Source organism: Anser anser (assembly GCF_964211835.1).
Source record: "Anser anser genome assembly, contig: SUPER_W_unloc_7, whole genome shotgun sequence".
Taxonomy (NCBI): domain Eukaryota; kingdom Metazoa; phylum Chordata; class Aves; order Anseriformes; family Anatidae; genus Anser; species Anser anser.
The window spans coordinates 502,016-523,129 of record NW_028154225.1 but is presented as its reverse complement, the minus strand read 5'-3'; the positions used below and the strand labels follow the sequence as shown (position 1 = coordinate 523,129).

At 51.7% G+C, this 21,114-nt stretch overlaps 1 protein-coding gene across 5 annotated transcripts in view; it reads right to left on the bottom strand.

The window, feature by feature from the left end:
• LOC310888951 (CBP80/20-dependent translation initiation factor-like) overlaps positions 1-20,091 on the bottom strand; it is a 147,262-nt gene extending 127,171 nt beyond the window's left edge. For all 5 annotated transcript variants that reach the window (XM_083852617.1, XM_083852619.1, XM_083852618.1 and 2 more), the window contains exon 1: positions 19,935-20,091. The gene's annotated coding sequence lies outside the window, so the exon portion shown is untranslated. The remainder of the gene's footprint in view (positions 1-19,934) is intronic.
• Between the last annotated feature and the right edge of the window lie 1,023 nt (positions 20,092-21,114).

The window sequence follows — 21,114 nt, the reverse complement described above, 5'->3', positions numbered from 1 at the left end:
CACCCCACATTTACAGGTGATGAATTACCACCTACGCTTGGTTTAGGATCATCGCTGCACACAGAGCTCACTAGAGCAGGTGGCCAGGCACTGACAGCAAAGCAAGTTGGTCGACAGCTAATGCTCACAATAAAATAAGAGACTAAGAAGTCGCAGCACATAAATTTTATGCACTTAGTCTGCGCGGAGCTGATGTGAGTCATGTAACAAGAAGGACCAGCAGCCCCACGGGGTTGTCATCATCCCCACAACAACTCTGTGACGGGCTGGAGCCACTGCTGATGGGCTGCTGTCACCAACGTGGGTGTCAGTGGAGAGGCACAACAGCACAGGCACTGCCTGGTGCTTCAAGATAACTTGCGGCTCTGAGTTTTTTGCATTTGTCCTTTAAGTTTTCCTTCTGACCCTACTCCCTTCCTACTGGGCTTCTTGGTCAGAGCATGCTTGCCTGACCAATACAGCAAAAGGTTAATTAATATCCAAATTCAGCAAAGGCCATGCTCTGGACAAACGCAAGGTCATGCTTTGGACAAGTGGCTGAACTAGAGACCTCCTGAAGTCTTCTCCAGCCCAAATGGCTTTATGGTCCTGGGAGATGACGTTCAAGCACTGCACTGTTCATCCTCCTGTAGTGGGTTTACGTGGCAAGGTTTTGGTAGCAGGGGGCCATAGGGGTGGCTTTTGTGAGAAGAATCTAGAAGCTGCCCCATGTTAGGTAAGGGCTCCACTGCTGACCAGAGCCGAGCCTATAAGTGATGTTGTTTTGTGCCTCTGTGAGAGCATATTTAAGACAGGGAAAAAAAAAAACAAACACTGTGCCACACAGCAGCTGGGAGAGTGAGAGGAGTGAGGAACAGCCTTGCAGGTGCCAAGGTCAGTGAAGAAGGAGGGGGAGAGGTGCTCCAGGCGCCGGAGCAGAAGGCCCCTGCGGCCTGTGGTGAGGACCATGGTGAAGCAGGCTGTCCCCCTGCAGCCCATGGAGTAACACGGTGGAGCAGGGTTCCACGCTGCAGTCCGTGGAGGAGACCACGGTGGAGCAGGTGGACCTGCACCGATGGAGACTGCAGCCTCTGGAGGGCCCCTGCTGGAGCAGATTCCGGGCCAGACCTGTAGCCTGTGGAGAGGAGCCCATGCAGGAGCAGGTGACCTGGCAGGAGCTGCTGCCTGTGGGGGATCCAGGTTGGAGCAGTTTGCTCCTGAGGGACGGACCCCGTGGTACGGACCCATATCTGGAGCAGTTCTTGAAGAGCTGCTGCCTGTGGGCAGCCCACGCCGGATCAGTTCAGCAAGGACTGCATCCCGTGGGAGGGACCCCACAGCACAGGGGACGAGAGTGACTGAGAAGGAGTGGCGGAGAAGCGCTATAGACTGACCACAATCCCCATTCCCCTGTGCCGCTTGGGAGGAGGAGGTGGAAGAGGGTGGATGGGGGGGGAGGTGCTTTTGGTTTCTTTCCTTTGTTTCTCGCTTCTCTAGCTTGTTAGTAATAGGCAATAAATCTTACTGTCTCCCTACGCTGAGTCTGTTTTGCCCGTCACAATAATTACTGTGCGATCTCCTCGTCCTTATCTCAACCCCTGAGCCCTTTTCATCGTATTTTCTCCCCATTCCTCTTTGAGGAGGGGGAGTGAGAGAGCGGTTGTGGTGGAGCTCGGCCACCCACCCGAGTAAAACCACCGCACCTCCTCTGCTTTCTCAGCCTGCTCTACCTACTTCACTCTGAGCTGTCTCTCCCATTTCAGACAAGTCTCTCCCAGTTACCATGTAACTGTCTTCCCCCCTTCCACCAGAGATGTCCCAGCGCTCCCCAAAATGTGCTCAGGTGAGGGCTAGTTTGGCTGCCATCCTCAGGAAGCCTTTTCATGCAGGGCTTTTTCAGCTGATATTATGGATTTCCAGGCTTTGCCAAATTCCACCAAGTGCGAGATGATGTTTGGTTTTGTTTCATTGCAAAATAAAACCAGAAAGGAATCACAGGTTCACAGAGGTGCTGCTGCTGGTTCCTACAAGCACCAGCTCCCCACATGAGCCGTTCTGGGGTTCAGATGGTGGCCCTTCCTCCTTGCAGGAGCCACCTCGGGATGAGAGGCAGCTAGCTAGACCTGGACCAATTCAAGCCCCCCAGCAAAGCTTTACCCTCCACACTGATGTCTAAAGTTAAACCTTCTCCCTTTTCAAAATTAACCCTATCCAGCTACCAACCAGGGAAGTACTTCCTCACTGCCTGCTTCTAGCAGCCACCAGGATGTTTCCACTTAAACACAAGTAAATGTCACTGCACAAACAGCCACCACCACCATCACCACACCCCACTGCCCCAAATCACTGTTTCTCCTAATGGAACAACAGCGCAGAGCCCAAAGCCCAGATGCATGGGACATGGATCACATTGCTGGTCGTCCCATCCAGGTTTCTCAGGTGGCTTTTGAAGATCTCCAAGGAAGGGGACTCCACAACCTCTTAATGACAACCTCCTAATGGGGCAGGTACCACAGGACCAACCTGACCCGTGCAGTACAGGTGAGTCACATCTCTCAGCCTCCCATGCCCACCACAACAGGATGGGAACAGGTTTCCCATCTCGCCTCACCCTTGAAGCATGTACAACAAAACCCAAAAGCCATATCCAAACAACAAAGGGGCTGATGCCTTCAGAAACCGAGCCAATGTGTGCACTTGTGAGCTCCTTGGGGAATGGCCGTCCCTTGGACTCCTGGTGGCACAGTGCCTGCTGTCCAGGATTCCTGACCCAGAGGTGTACCCTGTATGATAATTAATAGGGAACAACCTCAAATCTCTTTTTTCCTCTCTCCCCCTCCATTGTCAAAGCACAAAGGCTATAAGCTTCTGGGGTCTACAAACTACCTTCCAAACCTTTGCCACAAAGCCCAAGCCTTGCTTGTTGTTACCATAAGGCAGGGAACCAGCAGCAGAAAAAGTCTATAGATGTGCAAACCCATTATTATGACTTAGTAGTGATTAATAATAATTATATATTACAATGAAGTTAATAGCTGTTATTTTAAAGAGTGATCTAAATGGGGTTCTTCCTTTAGCCCTCCTTTAGCACAGTTTTAGCCTTTATCAGCAAGTAAGCTCAGAAAGAATGATCATTTTTTTGGCATCTGGACGTTCATCCAGCAGGCAGGGCCAAAGCAGCATCCACCCAGCAGCTAAGCACCAAAACATCTCAAGAAGGTTAGTGGTTACTGTTACTGCCTTGGCAGAGAATGAAACAAGATGAGGATGTTTTCCATTTGTTTTGCTTTCATAGGATGCATGCCGAAAGCCTAATACACTTTCTCACGCATGATGAGTTTCTGCCAGCATCACATGGATGGTTTGGGTTTGCTGCTCCCTAGCTGGTATCTTCCTGGATAAGAAAAGGCAAAGCACAGCAATATAAACTATTATATCTTGGATCTGACCCTTTTCTAATTAAACTCTAAACACCTTGCATCGAGCGACTGCTGCTGGATCTAGCCTTAGGCTTTTCAGATACTCTATGTATCCACGGCTGGCTGACCATTTTATGTATTTCATCATCCTTCCAGGCTCAGGTCTAGTTTCTGCTACGTGGCCATGCAGAAGAGTCTGAGTGACAGGCCAGGAGCCCAACAGCTGCCACGTTTCCGTGCCACCGATGTGCCTGGCATGTCACAGAGCGAGCGAACGCCATGGCAAATCAAGATGGAGCCATCGCATTAAAATAAATACAAATAAATGTAAATATCAGCCACGGGGCACCCCCAGCTGCACCCTGGTACCCTGCAAGGCAGGGAGCCCTCCTGGCAGCACTGAGCACCGTGGGGTACCCCATTGCCAGGATTTGAGTCTGGAAATATCCCAAAATGGCCCAGGATGCAGACAGGACAAGCTCACCTCACCTGGCTTCTCCACCAGCTGCAAGCAGGGTTACATCGCTCAAATTGATGCTACCAAAAGCTGCTGACCTCGGTAACAGCAAGCAAAAGCCAGGAGACTGCCAAGTGCAAAAGGCCACAGAATCTGACCCCAAACAGCTGTCTTGACGCAGTGATCCAAAGAGGAAGGGCGAGGAAGCCACAGAAACCAAGAAATCCCTCGTTCTCACCCAGGCAGTGATTTGCTGTGCAGCTTGCTTTGCTGCTCTAAGAAATCTGCAGTTGGGAGGTGGATTTTTTCCCCCTGTTAAACAAAACCAAAACCTCTACACCTTTAGAAAGAAAAAGCCTTTTGTTATGTCAAATCTGTGCACTAGATACTTTCCCAACAGATGTGCTTCCTTGCCTGGGGGGAAGATATTACCTTTGGTTTGTGATGGATGTTGTCAAGAAAAATAAAGGGAAAACCAGCCCACAACCAATGCAGACACCTCTGGGTTTCATGAGGTGAGCGGAGGTGGGCTTATGGGGCATCTGAGAGGAACGTCAGTCCCACCCTGCAGTGGGATGCTCCATGACACGGGACAGGGCTGGCTGGGCATCACTCTGGCTATGGCATGATGGCAAGGTGCACTCCCCAGCCCTTGCTTTTATACAAAGACAATGCATGGAAATACGTTGGTATTTCTAGAAATAGAATTTCTAACAGGTCATAAAAAAGAACCAACGACCCCTGAGTCAAGAACAGCCTGAGTTTTGTAACGTATATTAGTGGCTACTACAAGCTGTGACTTAAGTTGGACAGGAACTGTTTTCACATTCACTTGTTTCTACTAAAAGCTACTGGAACAAGAGCCCGCATCACATCTTACTCTTGTTATTATTCACCTTTCCACATGAAACAGCACCAAAAGAATGGAAGAAATAGCAAAAACAGAGCTTTCACATGCGCTCCTCTTCGGAGCTGCACTGCCTCTCCTCCAAGAGCTAGACACCACTGCCATACACTGTGCTCATACCAGCCAGCGGGTAATGTGGCAGCACCATAAGGCTATAAGTTTGGCACCATAAGCACCATAAGTTTGAAGAGCATGGAAAGGGAGGATATCCTCTTTGCACGCAGGGACAGGGTGTTGGCACCCTCACGGTGCAAAACTCCTCAGCCAGCAGAGCATGTCCCCTGTCCCAGCACCACACTGCTCTCAAAGCACACCCTGCCATGACGAACGAGCTGATCCATGCTGTTTGCGAGCACGTTTCCACCCCGTGGAAGAGCATGGGTGAGCACTGGCACCAGCCAGCACATATGGTCTTTTGTGAACAACCAAAGGGAGACCATTATCAGGAAGTAAATCTTTTCTTTTCAGGCACTGAGGCAACATAATGTGCACTTGTGCTGTGAAAAGCCCCGTAATCCTAAAAGACACATCCAACCCAAGCTGAGATGTTAGCAGGCTGAAGTAATCCTTGCAGCAGAGCACTGGGGAGGGGAGGGCTGGGGGCAGCAGCATCCCACGGTGGGCAGCAGCAGCCACGGAGGGAGCTCCATCCCCTAAAACCCCTGCTTCTGGCATCCTCCAGATTTGAAGATGACAAGCCAAGAGCTTGCAAAGATAGGGGAAGGAAATCAACCAAAAAAACCCCAACCATGAGCAGCATCTCCCACATCCTACCTATTTATTTTAACCTTCTGCTGGGGACAGGACACATGGCACCATGTCTGACCCTTGTGTATTTGAGAACAGGTGTTTGACCAGGCCTGAGCTGGCTGCCGAATCTTTCCCTTCCCTGAGGCTGACGGTGTCCTCCTTAGCTGCTCCCAATTCCCACCATGGTCAGGACGTGGTTCAGGAAGCAGGTTGCCATCCAGAAAAGCAATCACATTTCAGAGAAGTGACATTTATTCCAACCAGATAGACCATCCCAACGCAAACCAGCACCACCTGAAAGTCTTGGCTTTGCCATCGCCCAGACGTCTGGCATAAACCCTCCCTGCATAATAGGGGAATGACAGTTTGATTTACCAGCTGCATTATTTTCTCTACTGCTACATGAGGGGGACCTCACGCTCACCAAGAGGGGCCAGTGAGGCTGTCACCGTGCCCAGCAGCATCCACCTGTGCCACCAGGCTGACGTACCACTCTGTTCCCCGCAGACAACAAGTGGCCTGTGGAGACATCACACCACCACATCGCTAGTTACCCCCACCCAGGCAGGGGGTCGGTGCTATCAGCATCAAAGCCTGGCTCTGATGAGCACTGGAGGACCCCAGGGCACAAGAGGAGCTCTCTGGAAGGGATCAGTGAGGACCATGCCAGCAATGCCAGGTGGCAGAGCTCGCTGTCATCTGCAAGGTGGTGGCACGCAGAGCAACTCCTCTCACTTGAACCAACCCACCATGACAATGTGTCCTTCAAGAACCCAGCCACACAAACACCAAGCAGAAAAACTCCCCAGACAGGAATTTTAATGCGTTACTGGCCAGCCACCAGCCTCGGTTTTGAGGCTGCAAGAGCATTTGTGCAATCACTTCCAGACTCACACTCAGCAGAGCAGCCACTGCACGTCTCCCCAAAAGCCACCACGTCCCCACAGTGACACCTCCAGTGCTGAAGGGCAAGCGAGGGGACAGGAGTGATGAGCAGCCCACTGAATCCCAGGGGTAATGATGCTGCATTTGCGTGGCAATGTTTATCGATAGCCCAGGGGATCGTTGGCTTTGATTGCTAAAAGGTAAATGTAGCTCGGCTCGGATAAGCCCCAGCGGACAGGAGAGGGACAGGAAGGTTTCATTAATATGAAGCAAATGGAGGTGACAAACAGGTTGAGCGCATTTTGCTTGTCAACATCATTATTGCCACTAACCGGTTAGAAGCACGTGTGTCCCTACAAATACATCTTTGAGGCCATTTGTTCGTTGCCTGCAGTCCCTGCTCCTGGAAGGAGGCACCGGCAGCCACTGTTGTCGCTGCAGATCTTGCCATGTCACCCTCTGTCCCGGCCACCCTGTCACTAGATGCCCCCTTCCTACAAAGCTCTGCTTCAGCTTCAGCCCCAGGCCTCACTTTTCTCTCCCAGCACCATTATTTTGGCATGCATGGGATGGGCTTAGCCCATCCAACCAGGGTGACGTGCCACCCTGAGAAAGGTACTTCCAGGACATCATGAGATGAGCATGAGATCAACCCGGTTGGGGTTGATAGGAGTGATGAATTCTGTTTAAAAACTCAGATTTCAATTCTGTTAAAATAAATAAATAAATAAATCAGATTTCACAACTCTGGACCATGCCCAGACTCAACGCAGAGAGGTTGCGGTCAGACCACCAACACAAACCCCAAAGACCCTGCAACGGTTGCATACACACAAAGCTGCACAGACATCACAACTTCCTAAAAACAATGGGGTTTAGGTTTGGTGCTGCTCATGCCAGCAGCCTCCTTCCCAGCAGGGTCAGAGGTGCAGCCTGCCCTTTGAGCTTCCTACCAGGACGGGACCCCTGGCAAGAGGACACCCACTCCCCTCCAGTTGTCCTCCAAGGACGGGCTGAAACCCATCCGGCCAAACCCCGGTGCCAGAAGCAAAGGGATCAACACTGGGGTTGGGGACTCTGTACTGTGAGCCACATGTTCACCTCTGCAGCTGGACTGACCAATGTAAGTGTCCCAGAAGACATGAACCAGCAGCTTTTTTGGCTTCACACTCACATGGATGTGGCTCGTGGTGAGGAAGGAACAGGCAGAACCGTCACCGTGCCTGGGCACCCCCTCCTTGTTTGTTCGCTGCACAGCCAAGGTCAAGTCTGGCAGGCTTAGGGAAGCAGCTCTGATCGCCTCCAAGCAGACTAACTCTTGAGTGGAAAAAGGAGCATTTTGGGAAAGGCTGAGCAGCCTAATGTGGGTGACACTTGGGATGGGTGCTGCCAGCCAACTCAGCAGCTGCACGCCATGCTTTTCAAGAGAAGCATGCACTTCAGAGCACAGCTGGAAGGCATTTACCTGCCTTGCCCAGGGAATGCCCGGAGACAGCCCAAATGGGCTGCCTTCCCTGTTCACTATTGTTTTTTCCACATTTTGAGTTGTGTGTTGGGACAAGAACCCCAAACTTGCCCATTTTGGGGGACAGAAGAGCTCACTCTCAACTACTTCTGCAGCCGCACACTCCATTTCACAGGGACCCAAGCACCCACTGCACCTGTGCTGCACGCCAAGCCCCATGCCCAAAAACCCCAGAATCAATTTCAGTCTGCAAACAACAGCCTCTGCCCTCCACACCACATGCTGACTGCCTCTGAGGGCACGGATGAGCACCACAAAGCCCAGCCACAGGGAATGTGCCGGGGATCCTGAGGGGCTTGGTGAGAGCAGAGGAGCACCACAAGTTTGGTCTTAGTTTTCAGAGTGCCTCTGGGGTAACTGCATTGAGTAAATACCCTGCAGCTCAAGAGAAACAGGATCAAGAAAAACATGACAAGAAGGCACCGAGATTGCCCCCCGCCCCCCCCCATAAACACAGCCTGGTCAGGAATAATGCCAGAAATAGTTATTTTGATAGCTGTGCCTCATGACCCAACCAGATACGCAATTCCTACAGGGCTGGGTAAGGACTGGAAGACCCAGGACCACCCGCAGACATCCAAGACCAACAAGATCCACCTTCAGGACAGCTGTGTCCACCCCGAGGAATCTGACCAAGACCCAGCCATGCCCACTCCCCACACAGTGACTGGGGGACCTGTCAGCATCCAAGGAAGTTCCCTCCCGAGCCTCACTGCCCTGGCCAACCTCTGCTTACAGCCAGGGATTAACAGTGCTGAAGTTAATCATAGCAAGAACGTGGGGGGATGACTGTGACTGCAGCAAAGGGGAGAACCATCTGCAGTTTCAGCAGAAACGCTGCGGCAGGAAGCCTGCTATTCACATACCTTTGACCTCAGAGAGACAAATAAAGAGCCCAAACTATTTAGCTCTGGATAAAATTAAAAACAAAACAAAACAAAAAAACAGGAAAAAGGTAAAGGGTAATTTGAGTGAAACAGCTGTATTAACACCAGACACACAGGCCACAAATGAAGCAGCTGAGCTTAACAAGAGTGGAGAAGGCACTTTTGGAATAAATTACACTGTAGGGATGGTCAAGAAAACAAACCCTGCACCTAGCTGCACAGAGTTCTTATAAGCTCTTGGAGACTACGAGAAAAGTGGGAGTGACACTAACAAATGCCACTGCTGAGGTAGTGCCTGGCGTACTGGATGGCGCACAAAACACTGGGGCTTGGTGCAGGGTTTTCCCACTCCCACTGGAGTTTTCTTCTTCAGCCAGCAAACGTGATGCCCTACACCATTGTGGGGACCAGTTTTGGCTTTCTAAGCAATTCTTCCCCTATTCCTCCACAGGAGCAGTCCTAACAACCCCATGCAGGAGGAGGATTTAAATCCTTTCCCCAGCCTTCACATCCCACACCTCGAGCTCAAGGTACCTTCCTGAACTCAGTCTCTTTCACCAGAGGTAACTGTCAGTCCTGTAACTTCTACTAATACACACACACACACCGCAAGTAAGTGTGAAGTTCATTTCCTTCTCTTTTCCAAGATGTGCTTCCTATTCCCTCCTGGAAGGGGTCTGCGGCAGCGCTGAGCTCAGTTAGGACTCAGGGTCCATGGGGACACCCTGCCCCAAACATCCCCCCAGCCTCTGCGCCCTGACACAGCGCCCCTATACCGCAGTGCCAGAAGATGTCCAAGCTTTTCCAATACTACAACCTGCTGCACCAGAAAAAGAGAGGTGAAACCTGGCACCGAGTAGCAGATGTTGACTTACCCTACCCAAGACGACCAAGAAATGAAGACAGGGCAGGGCCTCATGGCCAGGACCCCCACATGCTACACAGTTCAGCCTCCACAGCTCCTCTCCTCCAGCATGGGAGAAGGTTCGTGCACCTCTGCTGCCTGCGGTCACTTGAGGAACTGAATTCCCTTTTGCAGAAGCAAAAGGCTGAAGCCATTAACCTATCTTAATCCATTCCCAGCAAGTCAGCACCTGGAAGCCACACAGCCTCTGACAGTCACATTGCAACAAACACAAATAATTTAATGGCACAGAGCCAGAAAGGGGGAAAAAAACAAACACCACCATCACTTGTTTGCCAGAAACCCCAATTTGGCTTTGTGACTTTTAAATAGTTTTGGTCAAGTCATTTCAGCCAAAACACTGGGAAGAAAATGTTGGAAGGAGTTTTCTTTTTGCAGGGTTTAGTATTTTTAAACAAAGGATTTTTGCTTTTGTTTCACAGTGATATACACAGTTTCCACAGCTTTCCATTTAATGGTGTGAAAAAAACATCAAAACATATTTTGCTTTGGATTGAATGAAGCATCTTTAACTTGACGTTATTTGGTTTCCTGTTTTAATGAAATCAAACAGCTCTATTCTGATTGACTGCAATTAAAACCCTCTTATTCCTCACAACTATCTTTGTTACCACAGTTTTTCTACAGGCCGAGTAACTGAAAAAAGTCACCATCACTTATTTTTTCTATAGACAGCTATTTAGGAGCACTCAGGACAACTGAGGCTAACTTGGGGTACCCCCAGTCCCCAGCACACTGCACAGAGGGCACAGCAGCGCCAGCACAGAACACGTCATTCAAAGCATTACTGTAGTTAGCATGTGGTAGCAGTTAGACACTTACAGGAACCTCAGGCATGCATCAAATATTTCCCTCTTATTTAAAAAATAAAGTGACGTGGAAACACCCACACTCCCCCTCAAAGGGCAGGAGAGCATGCGGACTGACGCAGCCCTGGCTATGTGGAGCGGTAGCGATGCAAGGAACCCTCCTGGGCCAGTTTTTTTGGGCTTTCTGCTCCTCGCAGTGTTTTTGGTTTAGCTTTTAAGAGCTCCTACATGGGATGCTCCACCTGACTAGAAAATATTTACTCTACAGAGACTGCCAGACCTTGCACCAGATAACCCCGATAGCCGCAGAAACCCCAACGCAGATAAAGCCCTGCTGATGCCTCCACGCTGCTCCTCTGATCCTCTTCACATCAAACCAAGATGAACTGGATATAGAAGAGGACGGGGGGGGGGGGGGGGGAAACAAGTTTTCAGGACAATGGTGCTGAATTGCTGTTTTTCAAGCCCTCTGCTAACCCCATCAGGTGCTTTAACATGAGAGCTTAGCAGTAAGCTCTGCCCCTGCAAGAGGCACCAGGCTATAAACGGTTACTGCCTGCCAGGCAGCCACTGCCAGGCTCTCAGACCACACCAGGAAACACCCTGCTTCTCCAGTTTTCAGACATTTATGAATGAAGAGAACTCACCCCAAGATGCGATGTTTTGTTGTTCTGTTCCCCTCCCCCCCCCCCGCAGGCTTCATTTCATTTATCCGTGTTGAAGTTGCTCTTAAATCCTGTTGACGTGCTGCAAATCCCTGTCCTGCTGGAGTACAATTTGGCACCTTTAAGAGTTAACCAGCCTATATCTGTATCCAAATAAACCCTTCTGCAAAGGAAAGGGGTCAGGTAGGGCAGGCAGCATCCACAGCAGGGAGGGCAGGACAGCAGCAGGGGTCTTGCAGAAGGCACAAGAAAATGGACAGCAAACAGCTCTACATCCATGAGCAGGGCAGAGGGACAATACATGATTTTTACCTGTAACATGGGCAAAGAGAGGATTTCCACAATGAAGATGTACAGCTGGGGCAGGGGGAAGAGGACAGGGTTGTGACGAAGAGCAGGACCACAGGCAAACAAACACAGGGGGGCTGCCTGGAAGGCTGGGCACAGTGGAGCTCCAGGGCCAGCCCAGCGAGGTGCCAAGAGTTGCAGCTGAACCACAGCAGGATGGCAATTCACAAGTATTTCAATGCATCTGGCTTGCATAGCTTGAGTGAATGAACAATGTTATTAAAAGAGAGACAAGAAATCAAAATACAGCTTGGAGAAACTGGGAAAGCCTCATGAGAGCCAAGGAAACCTGCACTAACTAGGGAAGAGTGAGATTATAATAATTAGGTCAGTTGGCAATAACCTTTCTCAAATGCACGCACATGAGCACTGTGGTGTTTCTGAAGAGTGGCAACATCCCTGGCTGGCCACAAAACCCATGGTGAGGGCCAAGAGCAGGGCACGGGGCACCGCTAAAACCAGCAGCACAAAGCCTCCTCCAGCAGCAACCCATGGCAGCCGCTCACCCTGCGCTCTGACCATCAGCAGCTGCAGCACGGGAAACTGATGGGATATAAGAGAATAAAGGATGGAAGAAAATAAATCCTTCACTGTGAGCGTGACTTAACACCCAACAGATGACCCAAGAGGGCATGCAGTCTCCATCCTTGGAAAGAGCGCCAAAGCTCAGCTGGATGAGGCCCTGAGCAGCCAGGTTTGACTCTGAGGCCAACCCTGCTCTCAGCAGAGCTCCCTTCTGAACCAAATCAACTCCAGGACCTTATGCAAGGAGACCTTCCCTCAGCCCAGACTTCCAGGATGAGGCCACCAGGTCTTACCTCCAGCTTAATCAAAACCAGAAGAAAACTTCTTCCCAACGGCAAGCAGCCTGGAAGCCCAGGCTGAGCTTTCGGAGAGGTAACTCAGGTCAACGTGACAATACACGACAATTAACCACGGTAAGTGAAGGTTACTGCTGCTGGAGACAAGGAACAAAGAGAACAGCCCCACGCTGTGACTACTATACAGGGTACACATGTACTTTTCTCCATACAAAGGGAGCAGGAGGCTTTGTATTACCTGTCTCTTCCTTCCAGGTTGGTCTGACATCAGCTCTGCCCACCCTGGCAGCCTCAAGGCACAGCACAAGGAGCTAGAAGGGCTCCAGCTGCAGCCCCAGAGCAGGAATTTGGCTGAGCTCACATCCAGATGTTTGACACCAGAGCAAGCAAACAGGAAGGGAAGACCAAAGGGGAGGATGTGCTCACTGTCCTGCCTCCTCCCCTCTCTTCCTCACCATCTGTACCAAGCAAGAGCCATCATCTGTCTCTGATCTGGCCATCCAATGCCACAGCCCAACCTCCAAGCCCTCGTGACTCTGTAGGAAACAAGTCTGATATTGCAGGAGCAGGCTCCCAGCATTTCACAGTTTGCAGCCGCTAAAAATACCTAAGCTATGCTTAATGCCAGCACAGCAGGGTGGCATCAGCGCCAGAGCAAAGCAAAACACTGTTCTCCAGGGTTTATGTGGGAGCAAAATTCAGAGCAGATGCTTGCACAGGGGTATGGAGGACATCAGGCAGGAGCCTGGCTTTCGGCTGCCTCACCAAGCACTCATTATTGCTGATATCCTGCTAAGAGGCTGGAGGCAGCTGGCCATACACTGCACGTACAGCCTGCTTGGGATGAGCCACACACAGACCGAAGCCACAAGATGCTGCTGTGAACGAAGCCCTGTGCTTTGGGACCATCCAGCTGTGCCTCTGCCAAGGCAGGCTGACACCAGTGAGCATTTCCACCAGCCAGCTGCTCTTCATCCCAGAAGAGCATCCTACAGACTCACCTGCCCTGCACGCACTTCATGCAACCACTCAGTTCATACAGTCACTCCAGTTTGCTACCCAAAACCCAGCATCCCCCTTAAATATGCACAGATACTTTGCCACACTCCCCAGTGGTGCAAAGACCTCAGGCACAAGGCTCACACTCAGCCTGGAAACTCCTCCCTTTAGCTTTCCGAGCAATGTTCTCATTTTGTCACGTGCTCCAAGCTCTCTCCAGCATGTTAGAAAGCAGCAGCTACGGTTTCTCACGTACTTCAAATCAGAAGGGACAGGCAGCACAGAAGGGGTGGTGGTGTGGCTCTCTATATTAGAGAGTGTTTTGATGTTGTGGATCTTGAGGCTGGGAATGATAAGGTTGAGTCCCTATGGGTTAGGATCAGTGGGAAGGCCAACAAGGCAAGCACCCTGGTGGGGGTCTGTTATAGACCACCAAACCAGGATGAGGAGACGGATGAGGAGTTCTACAGGCAGCTGGCAGAAGTTGCGAATTCGTCAGCGCTTGTTCTTGTGGGGGACTTCAACTTCCCAGACATATCCTGGAAGCACAACGCAGCCCAGAGAAAGCAGTCTAGGAGGTTTCTGGAGAGCGTGGGAGATAGCTTCCTGACGCAGCTGGTCAGTGAACCTACCAGGGGAGGTGCCCCGCTAGACCTTCTGTTCACAAACAGAGAAGGACTGGTGGGAGATGTGGTGGTCGGGAGCTGTCTGGGGCAGAGTGAGCATGAAATGGTAGAGTTCTCTATTCTTGGCGAGGCCAGGAAGGGGACCAGTAAAACTGCTGTATTGGACTTCCGGAGGGCTGACTTTGAGCTGTTCAGGACGCTGGTTGGCCGAGTCCCTTGGGAGGCGGTTCTGAAGGGCAGATGAGCCCAGGAAGGCTGGGCGCTCCTCAAGAAGGAAATCGTGATGGCACAGGAGCGGTCCGTCCCCACGTGCCCAAAGACGAGCCGGCGTGGAAGAAGACCGGCCTGGCTCAACAGAGAGTTGCGGCTTGTGCTTAGCAGAAAAAAGAGGGTTTATAATCTTTGGAAAAAAGGGCGAGCCACTGAGGAGGACTACAAGGATGTTGCGAGGCTGTGCAGGGACAAAATCAGAAAGGCCAAAGCTCATCTGGAGCTCAATCTGGCTACTGCTGTTAAAGATAACAAAAAATGTTTTTTTATAAATACATTAACACGAAAAGGAGGACTAAGGAGAATCTCCATCCTTTACTGGATGCGAGGGGAAACTTAGTTACAAAAGATGAGGAAAAGGCTGAGGTGCTTAATGCCGCCTTTGCCTCAGTCTTTAGCAGCAAGACCAGTTGTTCTCTAGATACCCAGTACCCTGAGCTGGTGGAAGGGGATGGGGAGCAGGATGTGGCCCTCACTGTCCATGAGGAAATGGTTGGCGACCTGCTACAGCACTTGGATGTGCGCAAGTCGATGGGGCCGGATGGGATCCATCCGAGGGTACTGAGAGAACTGGCGGAGGAGCTGGCCGAGCCGCTTTCCATCATTTATCAGCAGTCCTGGCTATCAGGGGAGGTCCCAGTCGACTGGAGGCTAGCAAATGTGACGCCCATCTACAAGAAGGGCCAGAGGGTAGACCTGGGGAACTATAGGCCTGTTAGTTTGACCTCAGTGCCAGGAAAGCTCATGGAGCAGATTATCTTGAGGGTCATCACGCGGCACTTGCAGGGCAACCAGGCAATCAGGCCCAGTCAGCATGGGTTTATGAAAGGCAGGTCCTGCTTGACGAACCTGATCTCCTTCTATGACAAAGTGACACGCTTAGTGGATGAGGGAAAGGCTGTGGATGTGGTTTACCTTGATTTCAGTAAGGTTTTGACACCGTTCCCCACAGCAATCTCCTCAAGAAACTGGCTGCTCGTGGCTTGGACTGGCATACGCTTCGTTGGGTTAAAAACTGGCTGGGTGGCCGGGCCCAAAGAGTCGTCGTGAATGGAGTCAAATCCAGTTGGAGGCCGGTCACTAGTGGTGTCCCCCAGGGCTCAGTGCTGGGGCCAGTCCTCTTTAATATCTTTATCGATGATCTGGATGAGGGGATCGAGTGCACCCTCAGTAAGTTTGCAGACGACACCAAGTTAGGTGCGTGTGTCGATCTGCTCGAGGGTAGGAAGGCTCTGCAGGAGGATCTGGATAGCCTGGAGCGATGGGCTGAGGCCATCTGTATGAAGTTCAACAAGGCCAAGTGCCGGGTCCTGCACCTGGGGCGCAACAACCCCAAGCAGAGCTACAGGCTGGGAGATGAGTGGCTGGAAAGCTGCCTGGCAGAGAAGGACCTGGGAGTACTGGTTGATAGTTGGCTGAATATGAGCCAGCAGTGTGCTCAGGTGGCCAAGAAGGCCAACAACATCCTGGCTTGTATAAGAAGCAGCGTGGCCAGCAGGTCTAGGGAGGTGATTGTGCCCCTGTACTTGGCTCTGGTGAGGCCGCACCTCGAGTACTGTGTTCAGTTTTGGGCCCCTCGCTACAAGAAGGACATGGAGGTGCTCGAGAGAGTCCAGAGAAGGGCGACCAAGCTGGTGAGGGGTCTGGAGAACAAGTCTTACGAGGAGCGGCTGAGGGAGCTGGGGTTGTTCAGCCTGGAGAAGAGGAGGCTCAGGGGCGACCTTATCGCTCTCTACAGGTACCTTAAAGGAGGCTGTAGCGAGGTGGGGGTTGGTCTATTCTCCCACGTGCCTGGTGACAGGACGAGGGGGAATGGGCTAAAGTTGTGCCAGGGGAGGTTTAGGTTGGATGTTAGGAAGAACTTCTTTACCGAAAGGGTTGTTAGGCATTGGAATGGGCTGCCCAGGGAAGTGGTTGAGTCACCATCCCTGGAGGTCTTTAAGAGACGTTTAGATGTAGAGCTTAGCCATATGGTTTAGTGGAGGACTTGTTAGTGTTAGGTCAGAGGTTGGACTGGGTGATCTTGGAGGTCTCTTCCAACCTAGACGATTCTGTGGGCTGCCCTGTAGGAGTGCAGAGACAGAAGCAATGGCTTTCCTGAAGCACGAGACTACTCCTCATCCACCTGTGGTCTCTAAAGCCTTGGAGCTCCATGGACTACCTCAAAGAAGGCCCTGAAAGCTAATGTGGAAAAGCCAAAGATCTCACATCCATTACAGAGACGCCATCTCCATTATTAGCCATCTTTTCGGGATCTCAGTAGGAGCACAGCAACAGTAGCTTCGCAGAGCTGAGAGGAAGTTAGGAGAATCTTATCAAGTAGAGATAGAGTGCTGACGGCATTAGACTAGGATGCTACTTAGTGTCTTTGCTAACTATGGTGCATTGTGCAAATTAACTAAAGCAAGAAGCCTTGGGCCCCTTACCAAGGTCAGTCTCCTAATAAGAGAGTGAGCCTGTCTTAAGAAACTGGTAGAAACTGGTCCTGCGGATGGACAAGAGCCAAGGAGCAACTGAGCCTGCACAAAGACAAGAGGTCAACTAGCGGTGACGAGGAAGAGTCATCAACCTTCATCCCCACGACCCCCGACGACCACCACCAGAATACACTGCGCAAGCACAGATGGGAGGAGTTTATGGAAGTGATCCCTTGGAACTAATTTTAATATGAAGCGGGGACAGGTTATGAATATGTATAGGCACATTGTGAAATGTCATGTATATGTAATTCTTTGCTGCATATAACCACAGCAAATGGCTGCGTCAGGCACGCATGACTTTGGCGGGACTACCCCCCGTGCTGCCCAGCGCTGAATAAACATACCTACTTTACAATCTTACTGATTGTGGAATCCGTTTTCTGCAAGTCCGAGCCAGCAAAGCCAGACCAAACATGGGACAGCCCAAGGCAGATGTGGAAGAAACAAAGCCTCTCTTTCCAGCATGGAAGCTAGTATATAGATGCTCAAAAGCTTTAAGAACACCCAATGGAATCCCTGTTTCAGTCTGAACTGACCAGGAAATGTATTTCTCTTATAATCATTAGCAAGGCATTCATTTTATAACTGACTATAGATACATACATTTATATATATAATTTATATCAAGTGTAAATTAAACAGCCACTCTCGCAAGTAAACATAAAATTACTGGCTAGCTACACTAGCCCTTCCCTTCTGATGACTCAATAAAGCACTAATTGCACTACAGTAGCAGAACTGTACTTTCTCCAAGGAGTTTCACAAGGACATCCTGAAGCATTTATGGACACTACTTGCCTATAAGCTTCAACATTGCAGATTTTCCAGATAGGAACAGTTGTCCTTTCCCCAGCCTGAAGAAGAGCTACCCCAAACACACCAGCAGACTGTTAACTCTGAAACTTAACAACGTCATGTGTAATGTAAACATCTGAATGCTTCTGTTAAACTGAAGAACAATGAGGCAATTTGCAGTATTCCACTGCTCTGCATTTTAGCAGAAATATTCCAACAATATGCTAAGTGTGCCCAAAACAGCTCCTGAAATATAGGATCCCAGCCCCCAGCTTCCACAGAAGCCATAGGCCTTGCTGTAGATTTAGGTACAGCTCCTCACAAACACACAGGACCTTACTGAAGGCTCACTGTGGAGAATGTTTCCACGCTTCGCACATGATCTGTCACAGCTCTCAGGAACCCTCCACAGACAATTCCCAGCCCAGTTGTGTGCAAGGCTGACTCAGCTACAGGAACAAGCATGTGAGAGCACGCCAAATGCCTCAGACAGCTCACTCCTCTCGCAGATCCCTCTGCAGAGGCAGGGCTGGTGTTCAGTTCATCTCCACAAACGATTTCGCTAGCCTCCTTCAGCCCTGTCAGCTGGGGAGCCCCTGGGGGCTGCTCACCTGAAACTCATCATTTACCACATCACCTTCACCATCTAACCGCTGTTCCTTTGCTTCCCTTTAAAAGCAATTTGAGATTTTATAAGTGATAAAAAATGTTTCCTCAGAGCTGGACAACATTATTAGTACCACAGTACTTTAACTGTGACGCAGTCAATTCTCAGAGCGCTCCAGTGCAGGCTCTGCAGAAGGAAGGCCCAGAGCTCAGAGGGAAAGAGCTTTAAATACAAACACAGCCCAAGCTGCCCAAAACAGAAAACATGTGCATCTCTGCCAAAGAAAACAGGCTACAAATTTTACTCTGGACTTGAGGGAATAAAATCCAGTGCAAGGTTTTGCTTTTGGACCTCAGGATCAGCTAAGTGCAGAATTAAGCCTTTATGGTCGTTACAAGGAAAAAGAACATGAACCTACACCACACAATGTTTTTTTCCATGTGGTGGGGACAAAGCATGAACATTTGCATGCCAAGACCAGAGGAACCATAAGCAGAGTGTGATGCTTCCCTCTCCAACACACATGACATCCCCTGCTGCGCTGCTAGTAACTGGATGCTCTGATAGCACCCACCATCAGAAAGCTTTCTTAGGTTTGTAGGTGGAAGGAGCATTAAACCACCAGAGGAAGAGCCTAGAAGCTCAGTACCTTGTGTCTCCTCCCATACCTTTTGTTGCTGTCAACAAGGCTGGCTTTTACTACAGCAGTCCCAGTGGTGGCTGTGACTCCCGGCAGCAGTTTGCACCCCTCCAAGCAATGGAGGAGGAACGGCATGTGGGAGCAAAGGCAGCACAGACAGACAAATGAACACAGCCTACTATTTCAGAGGAGCAACTGTTTCTGCAGGAAGGTCCCTTCTGCTTTCCACCCTGACAAAGCCATCCCCAAAGCTCAGCCCCAGATTTGCACTATTTCAGGGCCGGGGACACCCACGGCTTGCCCTCACATCAGATTACATGCCAGGAGCAAGCCGGCAGCCAGAAATACCACCGTACGTGCCTCCACAGACTGGCATGACACACGCCGTGCTGTGGCGAGCTTGGATGCAAAAGGGGCAAGGAAGGTTTTGCTCTGCATCTCTCCTCCTGTAAGGCAAATGTGCATCCTCCAGGGATGCCTCTCAGCCTTATTTTCCAGAAAAACGACTGGAGGCACTGATTTTTGAGGTGCTGGGACCCCAGGGCCGCCCAGCAGCCATGCCTCCAGGCTTACGGCACCGCTCACAAGAAAACTGCCAGCGTGTGAGCTCTCAGGTGCCAGGCACAGATCTGCAGCCGGGCTGGAGAGCACAAACACCATACGAGCACATGTGATCCCACGGCCACCGAGGCCACGCACACCACCACCTCGCTCAAAGGGAAGCTTTGGGTCCAAATCCTTGTCCTGCTGTGGATGCCACCGCCACCCACCCATCACCTTGGCACCCGGCTGCAGGCAGGGCAGGTGTTGGGGTGGATGCAGTGCCACGGGGGGGATGTGGTGTCATGGGGGGGGGGGAAGGACAACGACGACACAGGGACAGCAGGGAGGGCAAGCAGCAGGCGGAGGCCGCCCTAACCACCACCCAGCCCCAAACGCTGCCCACAGGAGCCAGGCTCCATTAGAGCCACAAAACACCCCCGCACACACACCACCCCCGCGGCGGGAGCCGGCAGGGCCCCCGGGACCGCGACCCCTCCCCGAAGGCCCTGCAGGTGACGGCGGGGCCGACGGCGGGGCCCCCCCCGGGGCCCGGCCCGGCCCCGCACCCCCTCCCCCGGGCCCCGGCCCCTGCCTTACCGTGGGCGCTGCGGCGGGGCAGGGGGCGCCGCCCGGCCGCGGGCAGGCAGGCAGGCGGCCGGCTCGGCACGGCTCCGGGAGGCGGCCGGGCCCCGGGCCCCACTGCCCGCCCCTCGCCCCGCCCGGCCCCGCCGGCCCTGCCGGGAGTTGTAGTCTGGGAGCCGCCGGCTTGGCGGCGGCGGGCGCCAGCCCGCCTCGGGGAAGCTCCCCAGGGCCAGCAGGAGGACCCTAAAGCCCGGAACGATGCGCAGCCTTGCTTCGATTTGGGCGTTAAATCGGATTAAAAAGGCCTCCTTCCCCCCCCCCCCCCCGCCATGCTGTATTTTTGGCTGTGCGTTTGCCACGACAACCTTGTGCGCACCCAAGGGCAGCTGGAAGTGGGGAGCACGGTGTTGGTTTAGCACCAGGTTTCTGCTTTCAGTCTCTTTTTAGCAAGGGGAGCAACCTGGAATTGCATGGTTTTATCCATGGCTCTACTGGGGTTTCATTATTAATCCAGCAGCACAGGAGTTGAGCTGAGGAGAGGCAAGGCCTACTCTGCCCTCCTGCTAATGAGCATGTCTTGAAATTGGGATTGGGATTTTAAACCTGAACCTGATAACAGCTTGTCTCACCTCGTTATTGAGAACATGTTGCCCTCGTTTGGGAACCTGGCCCATAGGAGTGACACTCTCCCTATGAACGTGCTGATGTGCATCCAGCATCACAATGGCTGTGGGTCAACACCAAATTCACTGGGATTCAGTGGAGGTCTGAGACGGGATGGGGTGGGACACCCAAGGAGATATTTCCTTTTCTCTTCCTTCCCTTTGCAGGAAAAGCGGGAGCAAAGGCAGCTCACCTGGTGCCCATCAATTCCCTCTGCGTTTTGGTCCCAGGAGCCCAGCAGCTGCCCCTGGGCTGGGTGGCTCATTGTGCAGCCCCAGCGCGTGCCATCACCTGCTGTGACATTGCCTCTTCCCCCTCTTCTGTGATGGCAGGGGTGACATCCATCCCTGCTTCCCTTCTAAATCCCTTGTCCCAGTCCCTCCCAGTCTAACCAGTTCCTTCAGGCTCTCCATGCTGCCAGAGACAAGGTGTGAGCCAGAGTGTTTGGATTCTCTCCTTGACCTCCCATGTCGCTGAAGGTAATAGCCCTCATTTCCTGGTATTTCTCATAACTCAGCCGCATAATAGAGCT